Source organism: Pinus tabuliformis, chromosome J (assembly GCF_031772625.1).
Source record: "Pinus tabuliformis cultivar Carrire ecotype Pingquan chromosome J, CPIR1, whole genome shotgun sequence".
Taxonomy (NCBI): Eukaryota; Viridiplantae; Streptophyta; class Pinopsida; order Pinales; family Pinaceae; genus Pinus; species Pinus tabuliformis.
In genome coordinates this window covers 1,215,313,089-1,215,341,087 of record NC_142295.1, presented here as the reverse complement: position 1 = coordinate 1,215,341,087, position 27,999 = coordinate 1,215,313,089, and the positions used below count along the sequence as shown (strand labels likewise).

The window sequence follows — 27,999 nt, the reverse complement described above, 5'->3', positions numbered from 1 at the left end:
TGGTTTGGTAATCCCTTTGTCTAGATTTCCAGAGCAGTCCCTTTCGTTCCTTTTCAGACTCCTTAACAGAAAAGGTCCATCTGAGCACTTGTCACTTCAGGCTCATTAAAAATCGAAGGCGACTAGAGTCATCTTTTACTTTTTCTCGACTCTTAAAAATTGAAAAAACAAGTTGTGTCAAAGCGTCTAAAATTTATTTTAAACGGAATAAACATCACCTTTCCTACGTTGGTCTTAGGTTGAGAAAAATGGAGTCCACCAACCAAGGAGTTCCCCTTGGAGGAAATCCTAGTCCCTTCTCCTCTTGGGGAGATGTTGGTGCACCCCATATGGCCACATTGTCTCTCCCAGGATTGACAATCGGCTTGCCCGTATGGCTCTTCTCAACTTCTGTCGTTCAGAACACCGCGATTCCTGAACAATCAAGTCAACAACTAAATGATACTAGAGTTACCCCCCAACCCTCTACTTCATCCAATTCTTCCTCTCCTCCTTCCTCTTCACTTGATGAAGCTGGTAAAGCCCAAAATCAAGTAACTAAGAAGAAGAAGGAGAAGAAGAAGAAAGAGAAGAAGAAGAAGGAGCCAAAGGCGAAAAGGGGCAACCAAACATCGTCTAGCGAAAATCCACACATTGCACCGACCAGGCCTAAATCGCCATGTGTCATTTGCAAAGGAGACCACTATCATCGAGATTGTCCTTGCATCCCTCGGATCTTAAGGGACTGGTCTCCTCGTTTGCACAATCCGGTGTCATCAACCTCTGATGATCATGTTGAGCATACACCGTCAACTAGTGAAAGTGAAGCCCCTGGACAAAAAGGAAAATATAAATTTCCTTGTAAATTGTGTGAAGGCGATCATGTCGTCCACCATTGTCCCTTCTTAGACGAAGCTAAAAGAGTTTTGGACGACCGTCCGGTTTCACCGTTACGGCTTCCTCCTGGATATAAGAAACTCTTGCCGAGTCCGTCACTAGTTGAAAATCTGGCTGACACGCCCTTGTGGTCAGCCGAAGCATCTATCATTGAAGATAAACCATCTGAATCCACACCAGACGAAAGTCAAAAGGTCGAGGCGGCAGTTGACCCGGTCATACCTTCAGAGGATCAATCTTCAGATGATACAGTCACCGAAGAGAATAAGAACGACACCGTTCAAATTCTCTTCGTAAGCACAGACTTCGATGAACATTGGGGCAGTCTACCCGTTCCTTTACCGTAGGAAGGAAGTTCGTCAGAGTCGTATACGGCCGTCTATTCAGTCCCACCTCCAAGCAACCTAGTGTTTCCTTTGACTGGAATCTACTAGGCAGACCTCGTTTACCGGCTAGTGTACCATTTCGAATCATTGCTCAAATATATAGAATGGTCATGGCCGGTACCATCATAGATGAAGGGGCTTTTGTGAGTATCCTTTCCTCAACTGCTTGGAAAGCGCTTGGTTCGCCATCGCTTTTGCCTGAGATGAGAAATCTAACAGGCTTTGACAAAGGAACCAGTCGACCGTTAGGGATCCTTCCCGATGTGCTGATAACATTGAGAAGGAAAACCGTTCACATGAACGTAATGGTAGTCCAAGGACCCCTGGATTATAATCTACTCCTTGGATGGGACTATATTTATTGCATGGGAGCCGTCGTCTCCTCACTCTTTAGAGTAATGTGTTTTCCGCACGAAGGAAGAGTGGTCAAGCTCGTAGACCAACTTTCATTCCCCGGTTCACACATAGCAAATAGTCATATACCAACCCTGAATGGTCTTTTCACGCAAGGAATGTCTCATCAATCCCCAGTCCGTCCTCCTGATGAGCGCGAGTGATTCGGAGGATATGACTGAAACCCAGGGGGCATGCACCCTGGTCTGTTTCGGCAGGAAAACCTTGGGTATAGGGTAGGTTTCCGTGGAGGATATATGACTAGTCTGACACACCCGTCCGTTTAGGAAAATGGGATTAGACTGGAATAAGATTCCCTCGTCAAAGTTATGTGAGTGGAGGCGTCTGCGCCACTCACCTTTGTCTATTTCGGTAGACATCGCCGAGGAAGTGTTTTGTTTGTGACACAGATGGAACAATCTTTGGTAACTTGGAAATTTTTCGCTATATCTGGAGGCATGCAAACCTTTTGGTATGCAAGCGAAGAGCGATCATTTATTTTTAAATTTATAGGTCCTCTAACCCTTTAAACTTGTAGGATTGGTCATTTCCTAACTTACATAAAGAAAGGATCCGGAGCAAAGCTTTGTAAGGTGCAAGCTCCACAAAAATGGCATCTTAGATGAGACATCCTTATCATACGACTGGATCGAGCAGTTTTAACGCGGAATTCAAGCCCGTTAAAAAATAAACATAAGCAATGAGCAAGTGTTCCCCCCAGCGTTTAAGCTCATTAAAAAATGAACCTTTTCCGGTAAATAACCATCGTGAATGTATTATCATCAGCCTTTGAAGCCTTGGTCGTGTTCTCATCATCACCTCCACTCTGTATTGGCCGATCATTCACCTCCACTTGATTGTTTACCCTTTTTGAGGAACAACTACGAAGAGTGATCCTGTTAGCTATCCTTGTGACACTGCCATGATTGGAAAATTCCAAACCTTACCTGGAATCAGCTGCTACCCGAATCTATCACTCGTTCCTCAAAAAACAAGTCTCCTTTTAAGCTCTTTTCAACTGACTCGTAAAATATGAAAAGATTGCCGAGCCATTGGCCTCTCCAGATCGTTAAAGTGACCGGAAGTGCTATCCCTCCTTTAGATTTTAATCTTTTTGGACTTGAGGGATTATTACACAAAAATATCGAGTGCTTGTTTTGTTTAGCTCGTTGAAATTACCGAAAATTCATCCCTTTTGTATTATTTTATACTTTTTCGGACTTAAGGGATTAGATGACGAAAAAGGATTTTTGGAGTTTCCTTTACGTCCGTTTTCAGACTCTAAAATTGAAAAGGACCGAGTTATCTTTGTCGTTAAACTCGTTAAAACTGAATAGTGACAAACTTGTCCATAACAGACAAGAACGAGTTTCACTATCGCTAGGCTCGTTAAAACATAGCGATAAGCATATGTTATCCTCCTCAAGCTTGACAAAAATAAAGAAGTACTGGTCAGCAATGACTGGGGAAAAATTGGGAAGAAAACTTGAAGAAACTTTGTTGGTAGCAAGTCGCTCTTGAACATGACACTTTCACTCCGCATTCGAGTCGGGTTGGGTTGTTCCATTCACTGGTCACATCACCATGGTTCCATCACACCATCCATATTTGGGGTTAATGCTACCAATCCATCATGTCAGTGTCGCCGATATGTTCAAGAGAAGTCGCTCAGAGAATTCACCTGTGTCTCACCCACTGCAATACATTTACGCTCCATTCTTTCATGACCGCCACCCTGAACCTTATATCACCAAATCCTTTTCACCTCCAGTAAAATCATTTGCTCCATTCCGTGTCATTGATGTGGGATTCACTAAGGCCCTCCTATGACGGATCGCTTCTTGTCGACATCAGCTCATTATCCAAGAAGTCGATCTAGGAACAACCCTTTCAGTACTTTGAAGCTTGCATGCCTCAATGGCAAGTTTCTCACTTCTAGCAACAAGTTCACATCAATGGCCTTCGACTGAAAGATTTTGCGTGGTGTTCAACGCCAAGTCCCTTATTCACACCACGTGAATTGTACTGTAGTACCTTGAGGGTCATCATCATTATCGGTGATTCCTCTCACGCCTGTTAACAGCTTACATCATTGGCTGGTAATCAGGCGATGTCTTTCCATGTTCGACTCCAGAACATCTCTCACATGGATCGACTTGTACTTTGAGTGAAGATCGAACGAGATTGAAGACCCCGGATCTAGTTTCATCCATCCGGGCTGCGATATATATTCAGGAAAATAAAGACATCAAATGTACATCATTGCTGCACAGATAATCATCCAATCTAAGGGATGATGACTCTACCAGAATCATCAGTCTACACTCAGACGATTGTCTGTCCTATGTACATGAAAATGAATTTATAAAGCTGAGCATGGGAAATGCCTGCCTCAGCTAGATCATGAAAATATTATGAAGATAATGTATTGTATTGTATCTTATTACAGGTCGCCTTCCAGCTTGAAAAAACTTTGGATCCTCATGATAAAGCATTTCACCCGACATCAAAAGATTAACGACCTCATGCTTTAGGGGGCAACTGTTATAGACATTTTTGGGCACTGCAACCCCAATCATAAATGTCCATAAACCAAGGGCTCCTAAGTCCCTAAATGTGTTGTTCCAACCCCTAAAACAACAAGGTCAACTGATTACAGCATCTCCCAGAAGTTCTCCATGAAAAACTACTCAGAACTGTTCAAAACTGGACCATTTCACCTGCTCCATGGTCAAAGTGCATTGCATCTCACCTGAATACACACAGTAGGTGCGATGCATGTTGAAAAACCCTTCTGTGGGGTGCGATGGGAGAGAATGGACAAATGGCAAGGTCAATCCGCAAGGTGGAGGAGCATGGAATATTCCAGAAACTTCTCCTGTGACACTTGCCTCTCTGCATTCGCCCAGGGATGAGTAAGAGATCATCAATCTCCAAGTGGAATCAAGAACTATCAGAGAGAGGACACTAATCAAATCTCAAAAGCTGACTCATTCCCCTTGCAAACATCTATATATGGATCCCTCATCCCAGAGATCCAGAGGCTGGAATTTTGTATCTTGTAAGGAAGTGCTATTGGTTTCTTGGTGCAATATCATAGTGTTGGGTGATCTAAGCTTTTCATGAGGTGAAGAAGGGCTTTCTTGCTGAGAGGATGATGCTGGGTCAGAACAATTGGTTGTAATCCTCTTTGCTCTTTCTTGATTATCAATAAATCTATTCAAGTTTTCCTCCACATTCTTGTATGATTGATGTTATATGCATTTGTGTGGTCAATATACATCTGGTCCTATATTGTTTATGATAATAGATCTATGTTCTTGGATAGTGTTATGCTACTTTGATTCTACAAGTGCTCTTTGAAGCTGGGTAGACGAGGAAGCGAGTGGCGAAGACCTATCAGAAAGGAGAGGAATCGAGCAAGATAGAGGTTGGTCTCTTTATTCCCTTCTTATCTATTTCTCATAAAGGAAAACGAAAGTAGTTTTTAGTTTGTTTGTTTCTAAGGTAGCTACCAGCTTTAGTGGGACTAGCAGCTCTGCATAGACACTAGTTTTCCCGATAACAAATTGGTTTGCAGAAATTTGTGCGTTCAAAGGATATGTTGCCAAGTCTATTGGAGTGTGGGGATTTTTTCAGTTGAAATAGTCAACTCCAAGAATATGAAAGATCCACAAGTTTTTCAAGCCAACAATATTATAAGACATCAAGAGATTGATTTAAAAGGGGGTTTCATGAGCCCTTTGCTTCTTTTCCATCTCTAAAAATCATATATGTTATTCTCTCATTTGTACATATATTGATTATATCTAGCATTTGAGACTAAGTTGTTGGATTTAAATTTTAACTCTCACTCACTAAATCAACTCTTTCATGCTGATCTTAGTGAGGGAATTTGTAATATAAAGTGTATTTTATACTTGCATTGGGTTTTTAGCTCTTTCCTTCTCATGCATGTGATTTCCTCTCACATATTTCAGCACTATTTCTTTTGCATGCTAACTCTTTTGTTTTCTTACCTATAGGTGTTCTTGGAGGTAATTCAAGTTTGAAGAAAGGGAGTTGAAGTATAAGTTAAGGAACCCTTTTACATTTGGAACCTCAAGTCCAAGTGCCTCCTTCTTGTCACTTCACCTCGTCTTCTAAAACCTCATTCTTTTGAGGAATTGAAACCATTATTCAACTCAAAGGTTCAAGCCTTTACTTTGTAACATCTCTCACAAGTAAATATTTAAAATCTTACACTTTAATTTGGGGAAAGAGTAATTTTAAAGTGAATATTGTAAGCTCTTCCAAAGCCTCTCAATTCTATAAGTGTGCCTCAAATTGCACAATTTGTTAGCAAGGAAAATTCTATGGCTCAAGCTTAAATTGTGAAAACTTTCCTTGGATTTTTAGAGAAGACTTTATAGTTTTCTCCTTCTTGTAAAAATTAATAAAATTATTGATTTTGGGAGCGTGGGTTTTACCCATTGGTATCCCTATCTCTCCATCTTTTGGAAAGGATTGGTGTTATGATTTTGTTGGTTTATTTCATTTTACAAGAATCACACTCATTTTGCATGCACTTAATTTAATTTGCTACAAGTTTCAAGTCTTTTCACTTTCATAGCAAGTTCAAACTTTTGCATGCAATTTTTTTTAACTTGAATCTAATTTGTCATGAATTTTATTGCAAGTCTACTTAGGCTTCACCTTTAAGTACATCTCACATGGAATCAAGTTTTGGGCAAAATTTAAAGCAACATTTTACTTCATGTCAAGCAAATAGCTTTCAAGTTAAAAGTTAGATTTTCATTTTCTTATTAGCTTACTTTTATTGTACAGGCTTCGAGCCTCACTAAAATTTACCTCCAACTTAAGTTGGTTGAATAGAAATTTTTAGGGACCCTCTACCTCTATGGACTCCTCATTGTGAGAGTCAAATCTTTGGGTGAGGGTGAGGTCTGAAGATTAAGAGTTCAATTGAAATCTTGCTTAAGAGTTTAATTAATAAAATAAACCAAGGGCATTTTCATCACATTTACCTTGCAAGTTTCAAATTTTTTCTTTCTTGATGGTTTAGAGTCTCACATGGAATATCATTTCCTATTTTCAAGAAGAATTTCCTGTCATGCAAGTATTGTAATCTTCTTTGCAACAAATTAATTTTCTTGTACTTGGAACATTGTCTAATTTAGCAAGTTCCATTTCATGTTTAATGATCATCATGTTCATGAATGGTTGATGAGTCTCATTTCCTTTTCAAGTACTCTTATTTCATGTTGCAAGGCTAATCACATGTTGGTTTAAACTTCAAGTCTTTGTATCATCTTGTTTATATTTAGATCACTAATTGTTAGTATTTTAGCAAGATATCTTCACATGCTTTGATTCATCAATTTGTTTATTTTAAAAAAAATTGTGTGTTTTTCATTTTGTGCTAACAGTTGCTTGTTTCATTTTGTAGGATTGCTTTTGCTTTTCATTTCATTTAAGAAATTTTCATTTTAGAGCAATATTTTGAAGGCACTAGTTGTTTACATGTTCCATGCTTATCTCATATATTGATGGTTATTTCTCACATTCAATTTTCTTATAAATCTCAAGAAATAATCTATCTCACTTTAACAATTCTCCTAGAACCTCACATTTTTAACTTAGTTTTCCTTTATGGACCACCCCCCATAGCTAACCTAGGAGATAGCTTAAATGGAGAGAGTTGGGATTAGTGTGACAACCCCTTCTCTAAGTTCCCTGCCACCAACCACACCTTGTGGGCTTGAAGGTTTTTCTCACTAACTTGTAGGTAGGTGTAGGCGGTAGGAGTAACAATGCCAAAGCCTATCCCTCCAAATCTAACTCCAAACCTGTGCAGCAACATAGAATGTCTGCCTCCCCATGGGATGAAACCCTCTGCGAAACCCCATGTGTCAGCCCAAGAGTGAACTATATCACTCTTTGCCATGACTCCGCTCATCATGAGACAAAGTGATCTATCGATCAACTGAATCCCTACATCCCATAGCCAAACCTGCTGCGGGATAACTTTCACAACTGGTGGAATCCCTCTGGGTCTTATCTCTAGTCCCTGCATGCCACCAATATATAGGATCCATATATCATGAACTAATCTGCGGCATGTTAAACTACCTTGTGCCTGCCACTGTGTAGTAATGATGACCATTGGAAACCACATGTGCCAAATAGCTACCCTGTAAATGCAGACAATATATGGGTATTTGATACTCGCAATCGACTCAGTGTATGAAGATCCATCCTACTCCTTCCAACCATCGCCACTGGGTCGTCCACCCACCCTATGGATAATCTGTCAATACAATGTCGAGAATCTGGATATGTACTGGAAAATTGTTTCAGTCGTACGCGGTATCCTTTGCTCATGCATGGTCCAAACATCCCCTGTGGAAAGAGTGACACATGTCTCCCCTGTGACTAGCTCCCCAAGTGTAGGATCAGTGATGAACAATATGTCATCCTTGCAGATGATCACCTCATCCCTCAACCTATGGCTATCAACTCATGCACCAAACCGATGCCTCTGCTGAGAAGTCTCTCCCTTAGCACACCGAGTGTCATCCAAATATCTCGAGTGAGCTCCCTGTCCCCCACTGCTCATGCTCAGAGTGTCAAAGGACAACAACCAAATCGCTCGTGCTTGTAAGTGATGTAGAAGAGGGATAAGTGTGTGAATCCCCATGGATACCGTCAAGTATCGCTCATCCATGTCCCTGTCGATCCTAGGTGAACTACACCCAAAGGTATACTTGGTGTCTTTGTCCATAAGTCTCCTCGGAGGCAACACTCCATGACCTCGCTTGTAGCACCATATGGCCCCGCAAACCACCGAGCATCCCTATACTCATCATGCTACTGTATGTTGCAGCCTAACGCTATGCATCGCTGGATATCCCCTAATACTGTCGTACAATCCTGTACGGCCTCATGTCCTTCTTGTGCCACTGTACCTGACACCAATGTTGCACGACTCGTACTCATGTAAGACTCATCTAACTATTGACTCGGCGACCCGTATAAGACTCGAGAATGACCCATATAAGACTCGTATAAGACTTGACAAAATACAAAAATAAAAACTTAAAAAAAAATATGATCTCCAAAAAAAATTTAAAAAATATGAATATTGAGTGGGTCCATGGGTCTTATGCGGGTCATATGCGGGTCACATGCAAGTCTTCATGGGTTCAATATGAGTAGACAGATTTTATGTGGGTTTGTACAAGTATGAGTAGAGACTGTGGGTCCTATGCGAATGAACCATTTCGCTATAGATACTGTCAAGCGCGGGTACTCACAGGTCTTATAAGATTCATGCTACACTGCCTAACACTCTTTATGAATACTCAATGTGATGCGAGTCACTCCTATTACCCCACAGTGTAAATTGACGCACTGTGGTATACCACCATGGATCTCCATGCTCCTCTGCAAGCCACTGCTCCTCATTGCGTAGCCCTGCACACCACTAGGTGTTATGGCCTAGAATCAGGTCTGTATGCATCATGCCACACCTCCTCATCCATCCTGGTAGACCTGACCGCCCTAACTCTGCTCCTGCTAGAGGGGATATCTCTGCGGTGTCGATCCTCGGTGACCCCTGAATCTTAAACCTCAATGGGAGAACATTGTCTCCATACAATGCCCATTTCAGTGACCTGCCCATGCCACTTCCTCCAACGATCTCTTGCTAGAGAATGTTAATCATCCTGCAACCCCATGCGCAACCAACATGCCAAAACAGTCTTCTCACAAACCATCTGGCCACTAGTGTTGACTGGAACTCCCCTAAGGAACACATACGCTTAGGCACTCGGTTGACTACCTCTTCAATGCCATAGTCATCCCGTATGTCTGATGTCGGATAGGAATCCCTGCCTAGATCCCGATGCCGACCTTGGCTTCTAGTACCCTCGATGTCTAGGAGCTCCCACTAAACTTCACTCCGGACTATAACCATCTCCATGAGTCTAGCCCCCTCTTCCGTGTACCAACTCAGAATCTCTCACCATCCAACCCCAAGAGAGGGATCAAATGCATGAACTCCAAAACATAGAACAAGCCCTACATCCTACGAGTGTTGCTTCTAACGCAGCTCCCGTCACCTCAACTCACCTTCTTGGTCAACACATAAAATATGAATAGGTAGCTCTGCCTCTCTCTCTCTCCAATGGGAAAATGTAACCTAACAGTGCTTCCAGCCCCATCTATGTATGTCTCAAGAGGGTTTCCCTGACGCTCTAATGTGCAATCTAGTTGTACCATTAGGGAATCCAACCGTTCCCCAACGCGAGTCAGTTTGGCTGCTGACATGACACAAACCACTCTTATGCCCTCCAACTCCTCATTTTGTTGCAGAGGGGCCTCTCATACTGTTGTGGCCTTCTCTCTCAATGTTGGAAGGCCGACCTGGAATTGATGAAACTGTTGTGGGCATCTATCACCTATAAACTAGGTCACATCTCCGGATAGCTCAACAAATGTTGGCATCTCATCCATCGGAGGAACCTCCTCAACGGATGGCTCTATGGATGTAGGCTCTATCCTCTCCACTAAGGTGTCAACTGGGGCTATCAAAGAGGTCTCTAACAATGGTGACCTCTGTGCCCCACCGGGTGCATCGATGTGCTCTTCACCATCCTATGGGCCCTCAACATCATGCTTAACCTCCTCCTCAGGCTCCTGATATCTAAATCCAGGTCTCCACAAGCAACAGCGCCCCCTGGACTCACTCTCTAACTGTCCCTGTCTTGCCTGCTCCTTTCGATGAGATTTGGTGTCTTGAGTCTGTCGACTTACCCCACATGGTGTAGATGGCTACACCCCCACGGTCTATGTACCTCTAGTGTCTCTGCTGAAAGGATGAGGATGGGTTTGATCTGTCACCCTCCTCAACTGAGTCAAACTCTCATCATTCTAACGAATTCCACCCCAAAATTCCTGCATAGAATTTCCCTTGAGCCATGGGTTTGTCTACGATTTCATCGATCACTGTGCCTACATACCTGAATCTTCTATGATCTCCCTGGTTACCCAAAGCTGGGCCAAGATCATGCTCTGATACCATTGTAATGTTCCAAATGGAAAATTAATAGCAATATTAAGAAAAATACGCATGCAACCTAGAAAAATTCAAAGAACAATTAAACACCGATAAAATTGCTCCAAAATTGCACCAAACTGAGCCATTTTATTATTTAAAGGAGATTACAATGCATGGAATGTATGCACCTGGGCATGTTTCCTGGATGTAAAGGAAGACTTCTCCTCAATGTACTGCATTGGCCCTAGAATTTTTACAACTGTTGGCTAGAAGAAACCCCTGTTTGAGCCTCCAAAAGTGGTCAGAGAATTTTGCCAAATTAATCTTGGGATCTCCACCACAAACTCAGAAAAGGTTTTGGAAAATTCTACCGACCACCCAGAACCGAAAATTTCAACTCACTCCTCCCCACTGCTGCCCAATAATTCTACTGTTTGGGGTGCCAACACTCCCCAAAAAATTCTGCAAAATTAGGAGCCAACTCCTCGACCCCTGAACGACAAAAACCAGAAATGTTTTGGGCTAGTTCCAACCTCCCAAAATTACCCAAAATTGGTGCTACACCCTCCTTGGTAGAAGTTGCGTCCTCAGTGGCTCTATATGCTACAAACTCTCCTTATTTCTCATCAATTGGTAATAGGAATCATATAGGAAATTTTCCCGAATGTATGGGAGAGGTTTCACATCAAATTCCGGCACAAGATAGCTGAACCCAGCTCCACAAAAACACTATCAGTGACCCCCTGTGTAGACCCTGGAAAGATAATGTTGTTAACCTTAATAGCAGTCACCACCAATTCCAAAAAATTCCATAAAGGCTAGACTCCCCCTCAAGCAACTCCATTAATTTTCTCCAGCAAAACACCATCGAAAACTAGCTGAAATGAGTGGTATGATTTTTGTAATGCATCCTCCCTGGAGTACGAATTGGCTGAAGGAATCTGCTGAAATGTGCTACAATACTTCACAAACCCTCTCACCAAAGTAGCAATAGCTTGCCTCCCTAGGGTGGCACTCGAAGTCCACCGAAAGAAGGGTGAGTTCTCCCCTTGGAGAACTTTGTGCTAAGCAACACTTGTGACCCAGCTAAATAGCTTGAGCAACAAAGGAAATAGATGAGTGAACCAAAAACCCAATAGCTTCTATGCTCCTATTTATAATTTTTTCTTGCCTCCTCATGTCGGTCCCTACATCCAATATTTCAACCTCCTTCCCTTAGCAATTTGATTTTCTCTCAAAGTGGTGCGTATTTCTTGTAGGTGTGGTGTTAAAATTGGCAACTAAGGCCAAAATCCATGTGGGTCATCTTATTTATGGCAGCTGATATTTTTCTTGGATCCCTCTCATTGAAAGATCATCCGATTCAGATAAGTATTCATGGAGTTATGAATTTATTTGTGTTAAATTCGTCAAGGTCGGCCAATAACCAAATAAACCCCACATGTGCTCAACATTTAGTATAAAAAGAGGTGACTTGATAGTCATTATTACACACACTTCTATCTTGATTTCTCTCCACTTGTCTTGGGTTTTAGTGGAAGAGAAATCTAGGAGTGGAAGCCCTAGATGTTGGAGGAAAAGAAGGCAGCCCTAACGCTACAACGAGGACAACCCTAGTATCTACGTAGTCAAGTGAGAAGCCCTAACGCAGTCAAGTTTCTTGGGCCGCAGTGAGGGTTTGTTGTAGGTAATAGTATGGTAAGTAAGGGTTGTTCCAAGTGCGTATTGTTGGGCAGGACCAGCTATGTGGATAGCAGAGTCTTAGCCGCAATATAAGGGGTCAAAGGAACAGCGTGAATGCTGCCCTAGACAGTGTAAAGGGGCTATAGTGATAGCGTGGCCTTAGCCATAGTATGAAGGACCAGAAGGACAACGTGGAGGCTGCCCTAGACAACGTAAAGGAGTTGTAAGGACAGCGTGGCCTTAGTCGCAGTCAAACAAAGCCAAAAGGAATAGCATAGGTGTGGAGGGTTATTCCCTTGGAGAACCACAGTCTTTAGAAGGTTGGTTTGCTTATTTGTATGGAGGATAAGGGATGTAGGGTGATGCCCTAACCAGTGATGCAGTGCAGTAGTGCAACGTGGTGAAACAACACATGGCAACAAGGGTACATGGTGCTACTCATCAACAAGAATCTATAGCAGCAAGCAAGGCGACTAGTACAACAATGCTAAGACTACATGATGCTGCTAACTAGTGCAACAAATTAAATGGGACTGCTAGGCTACATGGTGCTGCCAAGATGCAAGGGACAACAGGTGACTTAGTGCTACAAAGATGAATGGGACAGCTAGACAATGAAGCTTGGTTGAGCCACAATACAAGGGACAGCAAAGTATATAATGCTGCTAAGATGCATGGGTCAACAAGGTATATAGTGTTGTTAAGATGCATGGGACAACAAGGTATATAGTGTTGTTAAGATGCATGGGACAGCAAGGTATATAGTGCTGGTAAGATGCATGGGACAACAAGGCTACATGGTGCTGCTAAGATATATGGGATAGCAGCAAGGTATGCTAAGACGTATGGGACAGAAACAAGGTATGGCTAGGCAAAGTGGGATAGCAGTTGAGACATGACAGCAAAGGCACATGGGACAGCAGCAAGCATGGACAACATGGCAAGCAAGGTGCAGCAGTATGATGTGTACAGCATGGTCATTAGGTCCAACATTATGATGATAGGTGCAGCATGGTGCAACACGGTGAGGTGCAGCATGGTGCAACATAATGATAGGTGAAGGAGTCACCTTGGAGAATCAGTTGAAGCAACATGTCTTCATTTGATATCATGTATCATCTTCTTAAAGATGATCTATGCTCTTATCTAGATAAGTCAAAGTGTTGACTTTTGTTGTAAATGTACTATCTCTCTCTCTCTCTCTTTCTCTCTCTGCTAAACTATTGAAGAAGATATAAGAAGAATTGATCAAGGGTTGCCCCACATTGGGGTTTGTCACTGGCTAGCGCCACATCTTGTGTTCTCTTTTCTTGGCTTGCCTTCTGTGATTTATGTTTATGTTCTATCTGCAATTTACTTTAATGCTGATGTGATTGCTAATCTGGAAAAGATATTCAGGTAACTATGAAAATTGAAATAAATTGCTCTAAGCATAGAACATACCTAAAATTAACATGGTATTGGAGCTGAGGTGAAGACAAAGCACAAGCAAGAGTGAAAGAGAAATCACCAAAGACAGTTGGGAAAGGACAAAAGGATCAATGGATTCCTCATCCCTCTTCAAATTCACCAAGGGAGAAGTCGAAGCTAAGAATATTTTCAGAATGCCGCAGCGGAAGCCTCTGAAGGCCTACCTAAAGATCACTTCATTGGGAAGTCTAGATCTAAGGGTGGAATGAGAGGCAGATGCCTTGTTTGTAATAAGTTCGGCCATTATGCAAAAGAGTGTCTGAATGGTAGGGACATCACTTGATGATGATAACAATCATTCCAGGGACATCTTCAATGATTGAAGGAATGACAGGTAATGCAGGTCATCAAGGAAATAGCCGACTCTTCAAAGAAAGAAAGGAACCCTGAGTATGAAGATAAGAAGCATTATCTTATATTGGCCCTCTCCTTCAGACTCATTGGGAATCTGGCTTATTGATTGTAGTGTTTAGGGCACTTCATCGGATAGAAGAGTGCTCTCTCTAATTTGGTAGAGATGGAAACAATCACAGGATTATACTTGGAGTCAATGCCAACTATCCCAGAAAGGGTGTAGGGAATGTTACCCCTCAATTGGATGAGGGTAACTCAATTCATTTACAAGAATCTCTTTTATGTACCTGATCGCAAGAAGAACCTGGTGTCCATTTTGGCAATGGAAGTCAAAGGTTTCAGGGTGGCATTCATCGATGGAAAGGTACATGTTTGAAAATATAATTTTCAAAGATGCTTTTACTCATGGGTTCAGGGTTGGCAAGTTGTATCAAGTTGCAGGAAGTCCATTGGGGACCATGTCAGTTGACACATCTCATCTATAGCACTGGAGGTCTACCTATTATGGGGCCTTACTCGATGTGAATCAGATGGTGACAAGGATGCCTAAATTCAAAAAGAGCATGAAGGTACATGTCTGAGATGTATCAAAGGAAAATATTACAAGGGGACCATTCCCCTCATGTAGCAGGTCCACAGATTTGGAACAACCCGAGGGGTTTGAGATTCATGATCGGGAATATCATGTATGCAGGTGGAAGAAAGCCCTCTATGGCTTGAAGCAAAACACCTCGGGCTTAATATGAAAGGATTGATAGCTTTCTGTTGAAGCTGAGATTCACTAGGAATGAAGTCGATCCAAACCATTGCTTGAAGGTTGTGGATGATAGACCTCTCATACTAGCACCTTTTGAGGACGACCTCTTTCTGACCGGTGCAGACCATCTCATTTGCAAAAGTAAGAGGGAATTGCATTCCGGATTTGGAATGGTAAACTACAAGCCCGTGACTACCTCGATGGAGCTTAACTTTCAAAAGTTATTTAGTAGTGATGCCGAACCAAATTTGGGAAATGCCTCTAAGTTTCATAAACTCATTCGCATTAATGTTCTTGGTGAACTTCCGTCTGGATATATGTTTTTCAGTTAGCATGTTGGGCTTATATTTGGTTGAGCCTCACTGAATTGGTGCCAAGAATCTTCTGAGATATCTTTGGGGCACAATCTATCATGGATTGAGATACACTACCGGAAATGTGAAGCTGCATGATTATTCGAATGCTGACTGGGCAGGCATATGGAGGATCATAAGAGCACTTCTGGGTGCTGGTTCTCTTTGGATTCTTCTTCGATATCCTGGATGAGTAAGAAGCAAAAGTCAGTTTCTATAAGCACCGCTGAGATCGAATACATAACTACAAGTATGATCTCGTGTGAAGCTACTTGGTCGTGGAAGCTCTTCAACGAGTTGTTTGTACACGTGATGGATACCACCATAATCCTTTGTGTTAACCAAGGGGGATTTGATTGTTGAGGAATCCCATATTCTATAATTTCTCCAGCATATAGACATCAGATACTACCTTATTTGGGATATGGTATGTCGATGAGTGAGGAGGCTCCATCGCATTGAGACTAATGTACAAGTCACAGGCATTCTGTCTAAGCCCTGGGGAAAGGTCAAATTTGTGACTTTCCCAAATGACTTGGAGTCATTGAGAGACATTCTTATGAGGGTCCTACATGATGCATGCATTGAGCTCTAGGAGCTCGGGGGGCTTGGGGTACTGCTTGGAGCAACAAGTGACCATAGGGCAACTCACCCTCCCCTAATGGTGTGCTGTTTACAGGGTGAATGGCTCAGCCTTTCCTTGTGATACCCTATCACAACTTAGGGATAGGATGAATGGTTCTCCTATCGAGGCATCCTACCTATTGTCGCACGGATTGTCACGACAACGCTCAGATCGGGGGCTGTCACCTTGATCCCCGATCTCTCCGTTTAAGCCTATCTCCCGCGGCTAAGGGGGGTAGACCCTACAGGAAAATGGATGACCAACTGTGAATCAGTTGGGTTGGGAGACACGAAGGGAAACTAGCACTAAATTGATTTTATTAAATTTGCAGACCAGTGCCTTATAAAATGAATGACTAAATGATTATTTATTAGGTGCTGCGGAAAGATGAACTCATTAACAATCATTTACCATCAGATAACTCAAGCAATGCAAGATATTCGATAAACGCACAATGCTTTAATAGTGATCCAATGATTACAACTCAATAACGATATTAAAATTTCGAAAGATAAATGCTTTAAACAACCACATAATTCCAAATGTTAACCAAAGATCACATTCATATAGCTAATCTTTAAATGATCATTCAAGCATATTTAACCACATGAAAATGATAAACATTAATCCCACATCAAAAATTTAGCCTCAGCAGAAAAGATATTTCGCAAACATGGCAAAAAATCTAAATAAAACTAAACTAAAATAAACATTTTTATTTTTATTTTTTATTTATTTCTTTTTTTTTATAAAATTTTAAGTCAAAACTAAAATCCTAAATGAAAAATTTAATCTAATCTAAACTAAAGCTTAAAAAGAATTTTTTTAACTTTTTATAGATTTTTTATTTTTTTATGATTTTAAATTTTTTAAACAAAACTAACTAAATTAAAAGCTAGACTAAAATTAAATCTAATCTAAATCTAAAAAAAAAACTAAAACAAAAATTTGACAAGTTTAAAGCTAAACTAAGCTAACAAAAAGATTTAATTCCTAAAACTAAAATCTAAAACTAAAAGCTAGGCTAAAATCAGAATAAAAGAACTAACACCTATCGAATATACAATATGAAAAATCGAATTTGCTTTTATTATATATATATATATATATATATATTTTTTTTTTTTTATATTCCTGAGTTTGAAATTAAAATGAAACAAAAATTAGAAAAACACAAAATGTAACCATATAAACGAAAGTAAAAAATAAAGGAAACCTAACCATAAAAAATATCTACGCTAATCCTATACTAGCCCGCATAATAAAAAAAGGTTTGATAACCCTTACTCATGCATACAAAAAAAAGGGAAATCGAAAAGTTTTGAATATGTGATTATGCTCGCAGGTTCGAAGAAGCTTGGACGGCGGCAGAAGGACCACGGAACGGAGGAAGGAGCCGATGTAAGACAGCTCAAATGGAGACGCGGAGGTGGCAAATGTTGCCTTCAAAGGTTTGTGGCAGCGAGGAAGAGCAAGACGACGACTAAACTCAGCAAAAGACTGCATGGATGGCCAGCGTGAGGATGACAGAAGGGATGGCACTACGATTTTGTAGCAAAGGGGCAGCACGAATGACAGCAGAGAAGGCAGTGTAGTGCAGGTGCGGGGATTGTGTGAGGAGCAGAGTAAGCTGCTACGTGGAGGGGATTCGAGGGAGATGGACTGTGTGTGGAGCAGCAGAAGTGTGGACGTAGTATGGGAGCCACAAAAAAAAACGAATTGCCCACAGAAAAATTTGAAATTTTTCCTGTAATAAAAATGAAACCTGTAGACAGCAAATCTGAAGAAACTGATCAGAAAATGAATGGCCGGAAAACCCTTTTAAAATTTATCAAGACTCTTGAAATTTTGGATCAGCTGCTTCAGATTGTGAAAACCCCACAAAATTTTTCTAAAATCTGTACCTGCAACCTGTAAAAACAAAAAAACAGAAGTAAAATGTGCCAAAAATAAACTAAAAAACCCTAAAACCAGCTAAACAATTTATAGTATTTATAGATCTAAGGCTCTTTAGTAGCCAGATTTGTCAATAATCACAGTAGTATTTTCAGAATATAAGTTTAATGTGAGATACTTCAGAAAACCCTGCATACATTCATAAAAAATTTCAAATGATAAGCCCGGGGTCAAGAACTAGTTGGGCTCTTTCAGAAAACACAATCCGGGAGTTGGCTGGTTCAGCCGAGAACTTCCCCTAACGCCCTGTAATCTGAAAAAAAGGATTTCCTGCACAGCTTAAAATCAACCATTAACATAGAGGGAGAAAACAATAGTGAAACCCAGATCAAATGGAGATACCTGCCACTATGTTTCAGAATCTAAACTATCATTCAAACCCCAAAGATCAGACAAGATACCTGCGCCTAGATCAATCTTCATTAAGCTATCCTCAATGACTGAAAATAAAATTGTGCAGAAAAATAAAACAATCTTACAGCATTTTTAGAAGAGTAACACCAGCAAGATTGTTAACCCCAAAGTCTTTCTTTATTGCACAAAAAATTGATTACAAGAGAGCTTTCTTTAGCACCAGACTCTCAAATCGAATCTGATCTCAAATGACCCCTTGCACCCTATTTAAAGGAAAAATTCCCAATGGCTAGTTCGAGTGATCCACGTCAAAATGATCTCGACCGTCGATGAGGATCAAGACATCTCTTAATCTCATCTGTCGAATTTTTTAATGCATTAAAAATTGAAATTCTACATTTATTTACTCAAAAATATTATTATTTTATTATTTTTAGGTTTTTACTTTATTTTATTATTTATTATTTATATTTAAATTTTTATTTATTTTTTAATTTATTTTATAAATTTTATTATTTTTTATTTTTTAAAATTTTTATTTTTCAGTTATTTTTTTAATTTTTAATTTATTTTTAAATGGATCCTCGAACTTAGCCTTTGGAAAAATCACCTAGGACCTAGGACTTAGGACTTATGAGGGGATTAAAACATTTTCTAACCCTCAAGACACTTTACATCATGACTTTTACAACTTTACATCTCAAGGGGGAGAACCCATTTGACATAGACCCTCATAAACCACCCAGTTTTGCGACACAACTATAATCTAGCAGATTAACACATTAGGATTCTCCTAAGATTCTAATGACAAAATCCATTCCGGCTTTGGGGTTAGGCTGAAGGAAAACTCTGCCGATCATAGATCGGTGAGACAAAAAACCTTCCGGAACGTAGATTATCACTAGGAAATTAGGTCCACCTAGGCAATTTACATACATGATTCATATCTGCTAAGATTATTTACAATTCACACATGCAAACTGGGTTTACAACATAATATGATCAAGTCGATGATGGCTGTCGAATGGCACGGACATGTTGATCAAGCGCTATCCCTTTTTACGAAGAAAAGGGGGTGTACTGCTATGGGTAGTTGACACGTAGTGGTCAACACTACCCATGCAGTCTGGGACTCATGGGAAGTACCTCTCGTCTAGCCAATGAGCAGGGAAATGGGGTTAGGGACCATAGTAGTACTATCGATGGACACATCATTGTATCTACTGTACTCCCTATGCTAGGATAACCTCCATTGATCTGGGATCAGTATGAGTGGTTTGAGACACTCTCTTGTGATATTGATCTGGGATCAATGAAACTGACTTCGGGTCAGTAAGAGTGGTATGACACACTCTCTTCATATGGAACTGACTTCGGGTCAGTAGAGAATGGTATGAGACATTCTCAATCAATTCTTCTTCTTCATGGTTCAGTAGAGAAGAGCAGAGCAGAGCAAAGTAGAGCAAAGCAGAGCACTGTAGGGCACTGATGGCAGAGGTAGTACAGTCAAACAGATGGATTAGCGGATGGAGTTCTCCCTAGTTGAGAGGGAGTGTTAAAATTGGCAACTAGGGCCAAACTCCATGTGGGTCATCTTATTTATGGCAGTTGATATTTTTCTTGGATCCCTCTCATCGAGAGGTGTAGGATTGATCGAAAGATCATCCGATCCCGATAAGTATTCATGAAGTTATGAATTTAGTTGTGTTATAAGACAATTCGTCAAGGTCGGCCAGCAACCAAATAAACCCTGCATGTGCTCAACATTTAGTATAAAAAGAGGTGACTTGATAGTCATCTCTACACACACTTCTATCTTGATTTCTCTCCACTTGTCTTGGGTTTTAGTGGAAGAGAAATATAGGAGTGGAATCCCTAGGCGTTGGAGGAAAAGAAGGAAGCTCTAACGCTACAACGAGGACAACCCTAGTATCTATGCAGTCAAGCGAGAAGCCCTAACGGAGTCAAATTTAAGGGCCGCAGTGAGGGTTTGTTGTAGGTGACAACATGGTAAGTAAGGGTTGTTCCAAGTGCGTATTGCTAGGCAGATTAGGCCAAGGACCAACTATGTGGGCAGCAGAGTCTTAGCCGCAATATAAGGGGTTAAAGGAACAACGTGAAGGTTGCCTTAGACAGCATAAAGGGGCTAATAGAGATAGCTTGGCCTTAGCCACAATATGAAGGACCAGAAGGACAGCGTGGACGCTGCCCTAGAAAACATAAAGGAGTTGTAAGGACAAAGTGGCCTTAGCTGCAGTCAAACAAATCCAAAAGGAGTAGCATAGGTGTGGAGGGTTATTCCCTTGGAGAACCACAGTCTTTAGAAGGTTGGTTTCCTGATTTGTATGGAGGATAAGGGCTGTAGGGTGATGCCCTAACCAATGATGCAGTGCAGTAGTGCAGCGTGGTGAAACAACACATGGCAGCAAGGGTACATGGTGCTGCTCATCAGCAAGCATGGACAGCAGCAAGCAAGGCAACTAGTACAGTAGTGCTAAGACTACATGATGCTGCTAACTAGTGCAGCAAAGTAAATGGGACTGCTGGGCTACATGGTGCTGCCAAGATGCAAGGGACAACAGGTGACTTAGTGCTGCAAAGATGAATGAGACAGCTAGACAATGAAGCTTGGTTGAGCCATGATACAAGGGACAACAAAGTATATAGTGCTACTAAGATGCATGGGACAACAAGGCATATAGTGTTGTTAAGATGCATGGGACAACAAGGTATATAGCACTGCTAAGATGCATGGGACATCAAGGCTACATGGTTCTGCTAAGACACATGGGACAGCAGCAATGTATGCTAAGACGTATGGGACAACAACAAGGTATGGTTAGGCAAAGTGGGACAGTAACTGAGACATGACAGCAGCAAGCACGGACAGCATGGAAAGCAAGGTGCAGCAGTATGATGTGTACAACATGGTCATGGGGTCCAACATTATGATGATAGGTGCAACATGGTGAGGTGCAGCATGGTGCAACACAATGATAGGTGAAGGAGTCACCATGGAGAATCAGTTGAAGCAGCATGTCTTCCTTTGATCTCACGTATCATCTTCTTAGAGATGATCTATGCTCTTACCTAGATAAGTCAAAGTGTTGGCTTCTGTTGTAAATGTACTATCTCTCTCTCTCTGCTGAAATATTGAAGAACATATAAGAAGAATTGATCAAGGGTTCCCCACATTAGGGTTTGTCCCTGGCTAGCGCCACATCTTGTGTCCTCCTATCTTGGCTTGTCTTCTGCAATTTATGTTTATGTTCTATCTGCAGTTTACTTTAATGTTGATGTGATTGCTAATCTGTAAAAGGTACTGAGCTAACTATGAAAATTGAAATAAATTGCTCTAAGCATAAAACATACCTAAAATTAACATGTGGCCCCCACATTCCACTAGCAAAATAATTTTCTATTTCACCTAAGTCCCATCTGCCAAAAATGTCTCCAATGCTCAAGTTACAAAATTTTTCTATGCTTAGCACCTCCCAATAAACTCCATTAACTCCCTCAGATGAAAAATCAAAATTCGGGACATTACAAATTATACTTCTTTATTAAAACCCCCTATAGAATGAGGGATGGAGACAGAGAGGTTACAATGAATGTCTTTTGAAAAGGGATTCGAAACAATGTTTTGAAGAGAGCTTACAATAATTTTCCTTTGATTGAATCAAAATGATGAAATGCTCTTCTCCAAAAAATACAAGTTAAGGGAAATTTGAGAGAGGTTACAAAGGGCCCTTTGGTAAACCAAAGGGTGAAAGGAATGTCTTTAAAAAATTACAATAAATCCCTTGGAAAAGCAAGAGGATTATTACAAGTATTGCTTGTTTTTATAAGTGGTGGTTTGATAGAAGTCTTTGGGTGCTCCAATCCCCAAAATTGGCACAACCAATTAACTTTCCCCCTTGTGCTTCTATGAGCCTGCAAGAAATCAGCAAACCGAGCAAGGTGAAAGATGCCAAAAAACAACTTTGGACATCCGCAAGAGTTAGTACCAAGATTAGTCCAAAATATATAAGCAAATTCTAGCTTAAATGAATGAAATTCCTATTCTAGAACAACCAAGAAGAGCTGAGTTTAATTAGCTTTTTTTGGTTGATTTGTGGCTGTTAGGACAGCCACAAATGATAGCCTTTAGCTTGCTAGATATTCAATAAAACCATAAGTATACTAACAATATGAATTCTTGTTTAAATGGAGGGAAGAAAAAGTTTGGGGCTGCTTGAAAGCCATTTTTAGATCCTTCTTTTTGGAGTACTTTGGGCAGTCATTGCATATGGTGAAATCATGAGCTACTTGGTGCTTTGAAGCTGGTAGATCTAGCCAACAATATGGCCAACTTCCAAGCGTTGAAGGTACCCTATGATGCAACTCAAGAAAAATTACTCAAAGATTAGTAATATTAGGATGATGATGTGAAGATAAGGAGAGATAAATCACACTATTAACAAGCACATGAAAATATCTAACCTAGTTGCAAAACTATCAAAAGGACAAGCAAATACTTGCTTATCCATAGAGGAGTAGCAAAGATGCTGATTACTCCTCATATGGATAATTACCCTTGCTACAAGGGCCCATAGTATTCAGTAGCAAATGGATCAGTGTTTAGGATGGTGCAGTTAGATCTTGAGGGACAATTGCAAATTACTCCTCATATGGATAATTACCCTTGCTACAGGGGCCCATAGTATTCAGTAGCAAATGGATCAGTGTTTAGGATGGCGTAGTTAGAGCTTGAGGGATAGTTGGAGATCTAGTTGCAGTCAAATGCTAAGGCATGCAGAGTAGTTGCAGTGCATACAGTTACTCAGTGGACAGTGCAAAAGCTAGTTGCAGCGAGAGACTTAAGAAATAGTTACAGTCTAGGAACACACTTGATTCATAGATTTTGTTCTCAGTTTTAGCAGCGACAACAACATCAGATCAGTTGCAGCGCAAAGTAGAGTTGGCAGTAGTGCAGGGGGCATAGTGCAGTGTCAGCAGTAGCACAAATGCAGGGTGGTTCAACTACAGTGTGGAAGATGTGTTAGTGTCCTATGTTATAGTAGTCTTTTTATTATTTTTGGTCAAATTGTAAAATGTTGCTATGAACTCTTAGAGATCAAGTTATTAGTTTTTTTTAGAGAAGTGTGAGATCACATGATTGGTTTGAGTCTAAATAGGGTTACGCTTAAAATGTTTCAAATAATGATGGAAATAGTCATCGATTTCCTAAGGTCTAAGTTTAGTAAGTTTAGGGGAATGTGTCAATCAAGTCATGAGTGAAGATTATGTTAAAATTTCTAAGTATTACCCATTAGAAATTTTATCTGTATTCTTTTGGTTTATTTCTCCTACTTGTTAATTACGAACAAGTTATTTAAACATATAAGTATTGAAATAAACACAATACAGTCTCAACCATCTACAAATCAATAGCTGAAAGAAATAACAAACACACAAGTGACACCATTAATTTTGGACAAATTTTCCTGGAAAAACCTAATGCAGGAAAACTGGTGCAACAATTATGAGGGTTATTTTATTATGCAGACTATCCTTAAGTACAACTGGGTGCAAAACTGGCTCACCCGACAGAGAAAATAATACAGCAGTAATACCTCTCCATTCGGAAGCAGATATTCAAGAAATCTGCCCCACGAAACCCTCCCCAGCAACCTCTGAAGCTTAGCGTCAGCCCGAAACCCTCTGCGTCAAACCTCTAAGGCACTGCGTAACCTCTACGTCCCTCTGCTTCACTCCTATTGCCTCTACGTGGATGACGCAGGCCCTTCTGGTCTTTGCACTGTCTCTGTTGGGCTCTACGTGTTCCCTCTAGCTCAGTGTCTGCCTCTCTCTGCTTCTGCGCTGGTCTCTCGGCACTAACTCTACCTCTCTATCTCGTACTCACTACCGCTCGCTGCAAACTGATCACTGATTCGACTTTTCTTAGCAAACCCACCACTCTAGAAAATCGAATGACTGATCACTTTGGGGTATTATCCAATTGACCCTCAAGCCTCCTATTATACTTTTCATGTTGGTCCTTCAATGACCGAGATTACATCTCTAATCAATGGCTAAATTAGATTTGGCTCGATCCACGTCCTTTGGGACCTTCTAACCTAGTTTTATATTAATACCCATTAATATTTTATTTTTCCTAACTTTAGACTTAGGAACTCCATCAAAAATATTAATTATTTTAATATCTCCTTAACCAAGTAGAATCTAGCCAAACCATTTCTGGGTCTTGGAGATATCATGTGCTTAAGCCTCTTCACCAATTTTCATAGCTAGATCTCATCTAATGCTACCCCAAATCAACACTCCCTCTTAGCGAGGACTGTGCCCTAGTAATACTCCACACTAAGCATCGCTCCGATTATACGGCACCAGTACCTGTGCTAATGCTTGGCCTCCCTGCCCAACATCCTCTGCACTACTACATCTTATACTGCTGCCCATGGCTCTGCCACTATCACTGTTGCATCCGTACGACAACTCTCTCTACATCCATGTTGCTGCTGGTCCTTTCTCCCAACACTGCATCTGCACTGCAACCCCTTCTCATCATGCTGCATCATGCTACTACTACTGCTATTTCATTGCAACTCAATTATTGAGAAGTAAGTAACTGATCCACCCAACTACTCACATCTCTGTCAGGTTAGAAACAATCTTGATGCTGAAGCTCCCTCTTTCACTATCTCGTGCTCCCTCTGCAATCTCTGCATTGTTGCAACAACTCCCTGCCTCTCACACTGTTGCAAACCTCTCTATGCCATCTTGCACTTTTGCAACATCCTCCGTGCCTCGCACTGCTGCAAGCCTCTTTGCACTGCCAGGTACTACTGCACTGTAGCACTCTCTATTGCTTCATCTGCATCCGTCTCTACTAACATCCACCAACCTACTACTCTCACTTCGGGGTCCCCATAGCCAGGTATAATCCAAGAGTTTGGATACCTCAAGGATCCTGCCCCTCATCGCCTATAGTCTTCCTAACTACAACTCGATGTCTCCCCTCCTCTTCTCTAGAGGTACATAAGCACTCATGGCACAATCGTCATCCTCCTCTACCTCCTTTTCAGCCTTCGCTGGCATTGTATTTGAGTTAGATGCCTCTCCCTCAGTCTTTTTCCTCGGACACTGGTTCGCATAATGCCCCAGTTCCCCACAGTTGAAGCACTTTATCTTGGAGAGGTCCTTTTTCTTCCTCTTCTCCTGCTTCCTTGCAGATGCCAGAGCTGTATCCTCTTCCTCCTCTTTCTTGACTCAGGCTCCTTTGCTGCTACTTCCCATCTTCGTCAATCGTCTGTTCTCGTCTTGGCGAAGAGTCGCCCACAATTCTTCCCAATCTAGAAGATTCGCTCTGCCCATAATACTCTAGATGAATTTCTCCCACTCGAAGACTGCGTTTAGAGCGGCCTTTACCATCAACTCCCATTCCAGTGTGGCCCCTATGGAAGTCAATTGGTCCTGGGTCTCCTTCAATCTGCCGAGGAAGTGATCTATTTTCTCCTCCTTTTGCATCTAGTATGCCCACAGCTGATTCTCAAGTAACATCTTCCTCTGCATGGAAGTGTGCTAATATAATGTCTTCAAGGTGTCCCACATTTCCTTTGACTTCTCCTTCTCAGCAATATGTTGGACCACATGATCCTTGACCCCATCAAGGATTATGCATTTTGCCTTGGCCATCGCTTCCTCATACTTTTCATTATGAGCTGGGTCAACTGGTATAGCGATAGTTCTCAAGGCGAAGGCCTTGATGCGATGTCTATCTAGAATGGACAGGATCCTGGCCTTCCAGACCACAAAGTTGGACGACCTATCCAACCTGTCTTGATCCCTCAGTTCATTCATGGCCATCTCTCAACTCTTCCTTTCGACTCCTCTGAGTCTCTACTTCCCTCTGGAAGTTCTCTCTTCGACTCCCTCTGAGTCTCTACTTCCCACCTGGAAGTTCTCTGCTACAATCTCTTTGAGTCTCAATTTCCATCCTAGAAATCCTCCTGCCAACCATCAAGTCGCACCTCTCCGATCTTCTATGCACCTGCAACACTGATCTAGATTCCTTGTCTAGAAATTTGCCTCGGTAGCGACTCCCTCTACCTTGGTTTTGCCCCATTAGGTACTGTTCTGTCTCAGCAGCAACAACACCCTACCAGCTTCACTCCTCGCAAATTGCCCATAGCTTCCTAAGCCCCAACAACCGAAGGATTGAGCCTCTAGGCTCTGCGCAATCCCGACACTAGCTGAAATGCTCCCCAAGCCAACTGCATCAACCCTCCTAGTCTCTACGTGGCTCTTTGTGAGCCCTTTTCTACCCTCCTCAGCCTCTGCGCTGACCTTTCTCTAGCCCAAATTGATGACGCAGTCCCTCTGTGTCAACCCTTCTTTGCCGCTTTCTGCTAGGAACAACTTCTGTCACTCGGGACAGCTGTTTCTGCTGCAAATGCTCTGCTTCAGCTGCTGCCTTCAACTCTCATGTGATTTACAACCACGCTTTGATACCATGTTGAAATTTCTAAGTATTACCCATTAGAAATTTGATCTGTATTCTTCTGGTTTATTTCTCCTAATTGTTAATTATGAACAAGTTATTTAAACATATAAATATCGAAATAAACAAAATACAGTCTCAACCATCTACAGATCAACATCTGAAAGAAATAGCAAACACATAAGTGACACCATTATTTTTGGACAACTCGTCCCCAAAAAACCCAATGCGGGAAAACTGGTGCAACAATTCTGAGGGTTATTTTATTATGCAGTCTATCCTTGAGTACAACTGGGTGCCAAACTGGCTCACCTAACAGAGAAAATAATTAATCTGGCAGTAATACCTCTCTATTTAGAAGCAGGTATTCAGGAAATATGCCCCATGAAACCCTGTCCAACAACCTCTAAAGCTCAGCGTTAGCCCACCTGGCCTTAGTGTCAACCCAGAACCCTTTTTGTCAGCCCTCTGAGGCACTACACAACCTCTATGTCCCTCTGCGTCACTCCTACTGCCTTTGCGTGGATGACACAGGCCTTTCTGGCCTCTGCATTATCTTTGTTGGGCTCTGCATGTTCCCTCTGGCTCAGCGTCTGCCTCTCTCTACTTTTGCGCTGGTGTCTCGACACTATCTTTGTCTTGTACTCACTGCTCCTCACTGCAAACTGATCATTGATTCGACTTTTCTTAGCAAACCTTGGTCTAGAAAATCGAATGACTGATCACTCTGGTATATTCTCCAACTGACCCTCAAGTCTCCTCTTATACTTTTCCTATTGGTCCTTCAATGGCCGAGATTACATCTCTAATCAATGGCTAAGATTATATTTGGCTTGATCCATGCCCTTTGGAACCTTCTAACCCAATTTTATATTAATACCCATTAATATTTTATTTTTCCTAAGTTTAGACTTAGGAAGTCCATTAAAAATATAATTATTTTAATATCTCCTTAACCAGGTAGAATCTCCCCAAACCATTTATGGTTCTTGGAGATCTCATGTGCTTTAGCCTCTCCACCAATTTTCATGGCTAGAGCACATCCAAGGCTACCCCAAATCAATAGATTATAATGGATTTGAGTTTTCATCATTGAGTTGAGTTCAATGTTGTCTTGTCAAGTTGGTTGCAAGGTCGAGTTATCATATCATCATCATTACAAGTTGGTGTTGCGCTCATCATTTGCGTTGCACTTTCATATTTGAATTTGCAACTAATCATTGTAAAC

At 41.3% G+C, this 27,999-nt stretch overlaps 1 pseudogene across 1 annotated transcript in view; it reads right to left on the bottom strand.

Moving 5' to 3' along the window:
• The window catches only part of LOC149231509 (ABC transporter G family member 42-like), a 273,301-nt pseudogene that overhangs the window by 143,079 nt on the left and 102,223 nt on the right, over window positions 1-27,999 (bottom strand). The gene's annotated exons all lie outside the window — the stretch shown is intronic.